The sequence below is a fragment of the Tamandua tetradactyla genome, chromosome 25, assembly GCF_023851605.1.
Source record: "Tamandua tetradactyla isolate mTamTet1 chromosome 25, mTamTet1.pri, whole genome shotgun sequence".
Classification (NCBI taxonomy): domain Eukaryota; kingdom Metazoa; phylum Chordata; class Mammalia; order Pilosa; family Myrmecophagidae; genus Tamandua; species Tamandua tetradactyla.
In genome coordinates, this window is record NC_135351.1 from 5,158,058 (window position 1) to 5,165,006 (window position 6,949).

The window sequence follows — 6,949 nt, forward strand, 5'->3', positions numbered from 1 at the left end:
TAATGCTGAGTGACAGACACCAAAAACAACAAAACATACTGTATAATTCCGTTTTTCTGTAAGTCAAAAGTAAGCAAAACTAAACTCAACCAGACTGATGCATACATAAACATTTAAAAAAATGGTAAAAATATATTTTAAAAGGGGGTGGGAGTGAGGTATTATCACAGAGTCAGGATGGTAGCTATCTCTTGGGGAGGAAGGGATATCAAGAGGAACACACAGGGAGATTCTAGTTTACTGGCAATTTTTTTTCTGCATCTGGTTTGTGGTTACACAGCTCTTTGTCTATTTAACTATATATCTGTTTAATGTACTTTTCTGAAGGCTATATTTCACAATAAAATTTAAAATTTAAAAGAAAGGAGGACTTATGGTACACCAAGTCTTAGACCAATGAAAGCCATGATTATTAAAAGTGAAAAGTAAACTAGAGGGTCCAGAAAAAGGACAAAGACATATAGGGATTTAATATTTAATAAAGATAGCATTATAAATCAGTGGGGAAACAGGGGTTTATTTAATGATAATGAACCAACAGGTCAACTATCTGTGAAAACTAAAATTAAATTTCTACCTCATAACATATTCTAAAATAAATCCTAGATGGATTAAAAGTTCCTTTTGAATTAAAGTAAAAAATAAATAATAAAAATACTGGAAGAAAATAAAGATACTGATCCATTCTTGGGGAAGGGGAAGGTATGTTCAAACATATATGCAAAAAAAAGACCTCTACACAGACATGTCATAAACATATAATACACTAAAAAATAATTCTGTTACATGGCACAGGATGAACATTCCTAGTCCATAAAGTACTTACAAAGCAGTAAAAAAAGGCAAATTTTTCAGGAGAATAGGGAAGAAATGAACAAGAAATTCTCAAAAAAAATGAATATATATGGTGAATAAACATGAAAAAATATGTCATTAAGTAATCAAAGAAATATGAAATGTAAATGTAGTTATTTTTGTAGTTGTCATTGTCTACTGGTTACACTACTGTAAATGATCAAATTGTTAAACACCCTCCAAATAGAAAAAGATGACCTGAAGAAAAAAAAATTGTTAAACATGAAAATGATTTTTTTTAATTATGGTACTTTCATTAAATGGAATATTTTGCAACCATTTAAAATCCAAAATACTTAATAATACAGGAAAATGTTTGCAATATATAAAACAGACTTTGAAATAATGCACAATATGATTCCAGTTTTGAAAATATAAATGTTTAGTTATTCCTACAAAAATAAGAAGCACATAAACAAAAATGTTAAGAGGCTCTCTCTGAGTGACAGCATTACAGGTAGCTGTGTACATACCCATAAGCCCTTCCATATTATCCAAGAAGTTTTTTATTCTATAAAGAACATGCTAGACAGAGCATCAAATACTTTCATGTTGTAAAATCATTTACTATTAATTTTTTTCTTTAGGCACATGATCCCGGAGTCGAATCTTGGTCTCCCGCATAGAAGGGCTAATTTAACTTTTTTATTGTATGGTATAACATGTATACAAAGCAAAGAAAGAAGCAAGCAATAGTTTTCAAAGCACTTTTCAGCAAGCACTTACAGGACAGATCCCAGAGTTTGTCATGGGCTACCATAAGATCATCGCAGATTTTTCCTTCTTGCTGCTCCAGAATATAGAAAGCTTAAATATTTTTTTAGCATCACAATTGACTTTTTTCTTTCTTTTTTTGTGAAAAATACAATATACACAAAAAAGCAATAAATTTCAAAGCACAGCACCACAATTAGTTGTAGAACATATTTCATATTCCACACTTTTAAGTTTTTGTTTCTAGCTGCTCTGAGATACTGGAGACTAAAGGAGATATCAATTCAATGATTCAGCATTCATATTCATTTGTTAAATCCTATCTTCCCTATATAACTCCACCATCACCTCTGATCTTTACATTGGTCTCTTTAAGGGTGTTTGGGCTATGGCCATTCTAACTTTTTCATGTTGGAAAGGGCTGTCACTAATATAGGGTAGGGAGATGGAACTAGCTGATGTTCTGGAGAGGCTGGGCCCTCTAGGTTTCAGGGCTTATCTGATCCAGCGACCCTTCTGGAGATTGTAGGTTTCTAGAAAGTTTCTTTAGTGCATGAAATCCTAGTGGAATCTTATATATTGCCCTAGGTGTTCTTTAGGATTGTCTGGAATGGTTGTGGTTTGGCCGGTTATGATAGCTAGCAATGTCTAACTGAAGCTTGCATAAGAACAACCTCCAGAGTAGGCTCTTGACTCTTTCTGAACTCTCCCTGCCACTGATGCTTTATTAGTTACACTTCTTGACCCCTTTTGGTCAGGATGGAATCATTGATCTTAGGGTGCCAAGGCCAGATTCACCCCTGGGATTCATCTCTCATGTCGCCAGTGAGACTTTCAACCCTGGATGTCATGTCCCATGTAGCGGGGAGGGCAATGATTTCACTTGCAGAGTTGGGCTTAGAGACAACTTAGAGACAGTGAGGCCATATCTAAGCAACAAAGGATGTCCTCCAGAAGTAACCCTTAGGCATAACCATACGTAGTCTAAGCTTCTCTGCAACTTACATAAACTGCACAAGAGCAAGCCTCAGGATCAAGGGCATGGCCTATTGATTTGAGTGTCCCTAAAGTTTGACACAGTATTAGGGGATTCTCTGATGATAAGGTTTAATAGTTCCATATTCTAACTAAAAATAATTGAGATTTTTAGCTGTGTACTTTTATATTTGCTTTTTTCTTGGGGGGGAAGGGAGGGTGTTAGGGGACATGAGAAGCAGTAGCTATGACTAGATGTGGATGATATGGAGCTGAGCCCTTCCTATCACATGTACATCTCACCTAAATGTATTTTCAGTCGAAAAATAAGAAGTTAGGGCCACGGTGGCTCAACAGGCAGAGTTCTCACCTGCCATGCCAGGAGACCTGGGTTCACTTCTCAGTGCCTGCCCATGCAAAATAAATAAATAAATAAAAATTAAAAGTTAAATTTAAGTAAGCACCAGTAAAACATCACCATTAGTATTTTGAAAGTTGCTCTAACTTTTTATTCTTCCTTTCAACATATTAGACAAAGAATCCTTTATAACATAAGTGTATAATTTCTCTGGAGACAACCATATTATCTTTTCTTTTTTTTTTTTTTTAAAGGAAAGACAGAGAGAAGGAAGGAAGGATAGAAGGAAGGAAGGAAGGAAGAAAGGGAAACATTTTTAAACATTTTCTTGTTTTATTGTATTCTGTTTCTCCGTTTTTTGTTACATGGGCTGGGGCCGGGAATCGAACCGAGGTCCTCCGGCATAGCAGGCAAGCACTTTGCCCGCTGAGCCACCGCGGCCCGCCCATCTTTTCTTTTTTTAACTTTTTTATTGCATAATATAAGATATATACAAAGCAAAGAAAGAAAAAAGGCAATAGTTTTCAAAGCACTCCTCAACAAGTAGTTACAGGACAGATTCCAGAGTTTGTCATGGGCTACCATACCATCATCTCAGATTTTTCCTTCTAGCTGCTCCAGAATATAGGAAGCTAGAAGGAATAAATATTTTTTTTTATCATCACAATAGACTTTTCTTCTTCTTTTTTGTGAAAAATAACATATATACAAAAAAGCAATAAATTTCAAAGCACAACACAACAGTTAGTTGTAATACAAATTTAGAGTTTGGTATGGGTTACAATTCCACAATTTCAGGTTTTTACTTCTAGCTGTTCTAAGATATTGGAAACTAAAAGAGATGTTAATTTGATGATTCAGCAATCATATTCGTTTGTTAAACACTATCTTCTCTGTGTAACTCCACTATCACCTTTGATCTTCTATCCCAATCTTTAGGGGTATTTGGGCTATGGCCATTCTAACTTTTTCATGTTGGAAAGGGCTGTCAATAATACGGGGTAGGGAGATGGAACTAGCTGATGTTCTGGAGAGGCTGGCCCTCTAGGTTTCAGGACTTATCTGGTCCAGGGACCCATATGGAGGTTGTAGGTTTCTGGAAAGTTAGCCTAATGCATGGAACCTATTGCCCTAGGTGTCTTTAGGATTGGCTGGAATGGTTTTGGTTGGGATTTGACAGGTTATGATAGGTAGCAAGGTCTAACTGAAGCTTTAGAAAGAGTGACCTCTATTTGAACTCTCTCAGCAACTGATACCTTATTAGTTACACTTCTTTTCCGCCTTTTGATCAGGATGGAAGTGTTAATTTCATGGTGCCAGGGCCAGATTCATCCCTGGGAGTCATCTTCCACATTGCCAGGGAGACTATCACCCCTGGATGTCATGTCCCATGTAGGGAGGAGAGTACATTTTATCTTTTAAGATGACATGAAAGTAGGTATCTGTGAGATTGAGGTTTCTGTGGTCTTTATGTGTCCCTTTGGGGGAAAAACAAAATGATGTATTGGCAAGACAACAGCTGTATCTTAAAAAATAGTATCTTCCTTACCAAACTGTAATGTCCTGTAAATGAACCTATCATCTGTTAGAGCAGGTAAAGCACAAGCACAGCTACTTCCTTCAACATCAGTCCACTGAGCCTCTGCCTAAACCTCATGTTATTTCATGCAAATCTGGTCACCGAGAAAAACCTTTTACCTTCCAGCGTCTGCTAAAAGTACTCATTCCTAATCAGAAGAAAGGTAACATTCTTCCTAGAGGAAAACAGAAGAAGGAAACAAACATTTTCTATGACCTCCTCCCTAGGCATTTCACATCCAATATCTCACAACCTCATGCAATCATGCATAAAGTTTCTAGAGTTCTCTTCTTCACTTAAGAAAAAGGGAAATTGTCTCCCTCATTCATTTTAGGTGATGCCTGGGGCAATAAGAATTTCACTGAAAGACAAACAATAAACGTCATTCGATAGAGGTGAGAAAAAGGAAAAAAAAGCTAAGTAAGCGGGCTCTCATTTGGTTTACAGGAAAACAAACAAACAAACATGCTCAGCTGATTACTAAAATATCAGACCAGTGCACAACATACTACAAAATTTTAATAAATGTGATCGAATGCAATATTCAAGTATGAAACCTCAAACACATGAAGGTCATCTTCTGAAGAGTGAACTGCCCTTTTTATAGCTACCTTAGTGTAACTTTATGACACGAAGTCACGAATGTAATGTCTGACAGATTTTGATACGAGTTAGAAAAGTCTGGTGTTAAGATGGCACCTCAGCAGTGAGAGACTGAGGAGAATGTTCCAGTGCTCATCTTCAGAATCCGCCATCAGAAGATTGATCATCACCTTCATCCCTTACTTCTTGGAATTTCCCTGAAATTTCCCTTTCTGGATTATAGCTCTACATTTTACTATTCAGCCTTTCAGCTAACTTCTGTGCTGCGAGTTTGGCTTGCAACTCCTCATAATTCTGTTTCTGCTATTTCTGAAGTGCCAAAGATTCTTCTATGGAGAGTGGCTGTGGAGGCACATGGTGAAGTCGCAGAAGCCGAGCAGCTGTGATGTCATCAAGATGTTTCTTATCCTTGTGCCATCTTTCTTCTGAGGAAAGAGGAGACCCACTTCTCTGACAACGACGAGATGAATCGTTATGTTGCAAAGGTAATACATTTGTTTTAAATTTATGTACTGGGGACACTGGATTTTTGGATCACATTTCTTCCGAGTAACCAGGCTTCTTCCGAGTCCCACTGTGGAAGCCCATCAAGTTAGCAGTACTTGTGTTTCCTTCTGAGTTGAGTTCAGCCTTGTCTGCAATTGCCATCTTTTGTAACCTATCAATACACAGGCTGTCAGAGCTATTGGAAATATCCTCTGCTGGACCTGAAACATGATGCTGAGGAAGATACCCACTCGCTGTGGATGAGAAAATTGCACTGACTCTGCTGCTGAACGCTGGGCGCTGGTTCACTGTGCACTTTGCCTCTGTAGTCTCTTCTTCGCTTTTGTAAGTGAGATGTGCAATTCCCTGTTTTTGCGAAGTTGCTTTAGATGATGCGATGTTATCTACAGAGGAACAGCCTCTTCACTAGTGATGAAGTGTCAAGTATCTGAACCCAAGATCAGAATCCTGGGTCTTATCTATATGACCACATCAGTTGCTACAATCACTTTTTGCCTTAGTTTGCCATCTCATCTAACAGGATGAAACAGTCCACTTTTTCCTCTAAACTCTCCACATCCTGCAGGGGCTGCTTTCAGTTTGGCAACACAGTCTGAGATCTTTTTACCTTTGTCCGGCAACTTGCAAATGAATTTTAAGTTGCGCAAAAATCCCTCCTGGCGCTCCAACATTTCCCGCAGCTACTCCAAACTCCACAGCCCCAAGTCCTGGAGAGCTTGGGGCTCGAAGCCCCGGGGCAGTGAGGACATTCTGCAGAGGCTGAGGCTGGCAAGGCAGTGGGCACTCGGCTCCTTACCATACTCCACCACTAGTGCCGGATCCACAGGCCGCGGCCACTCCCAGGGTCCCAGCGGGAGACACCATCTTCCTGAAGAACGACTCTTGCTGTTTTCATCCCTTTTATAAAGGACTCCAGCAAGAGGATTAACACCCATCGTGAATGAGGTGGGCCACACCTTAACTGAAGTGGCCTCATCAAAAGGTTCTACTTACAATGGATTCACATCCACAGGAATGGAGTAGATTTTAAGAACATGTTTTTCTGAGGTACACACAGCTTCAACTACCACACTCCACCTTCTAGAGCCCTCAAAGACATTTTCTTTCCATATGCAAAATACATTCATTCTATCACAAAACTCCAAAAGCCTTAAATCACTCCAGCAACAATGCTTAGTACAAAGTCTCATCAAATGGGATATGGGTGTGGTCTTGCCTGGGGCACCATCCCCTTCTTCTGCGGACCTGTGAAACCTAGAGAACAAGTTACCTGCTTCAGATGTATAATGGAGAGACAGTCATAAGATAAACATTCCCATTCCCATAGGGAGAAATTGGAAGGAAAACAAGGGTCCTAG

At 38.6% G+C, this 6,949-nt stretch overlaps 1 pseudogene; it reads right to left on the bottom strand.

Annotated features, from left to right (window-relative positions):
• Positions 1 to 4,881: 4,881 nt before the first annotated feature.
• Positions 4,882 to 6,718, bottom strand: LOC143669071 (DNA-directed RNA polymerase II subunit GRINL1A-like; annotated as a pseudogene).
• Between the last annotated feature and the right edge of the window lie 231 nt (positions 6,719 to 6,949).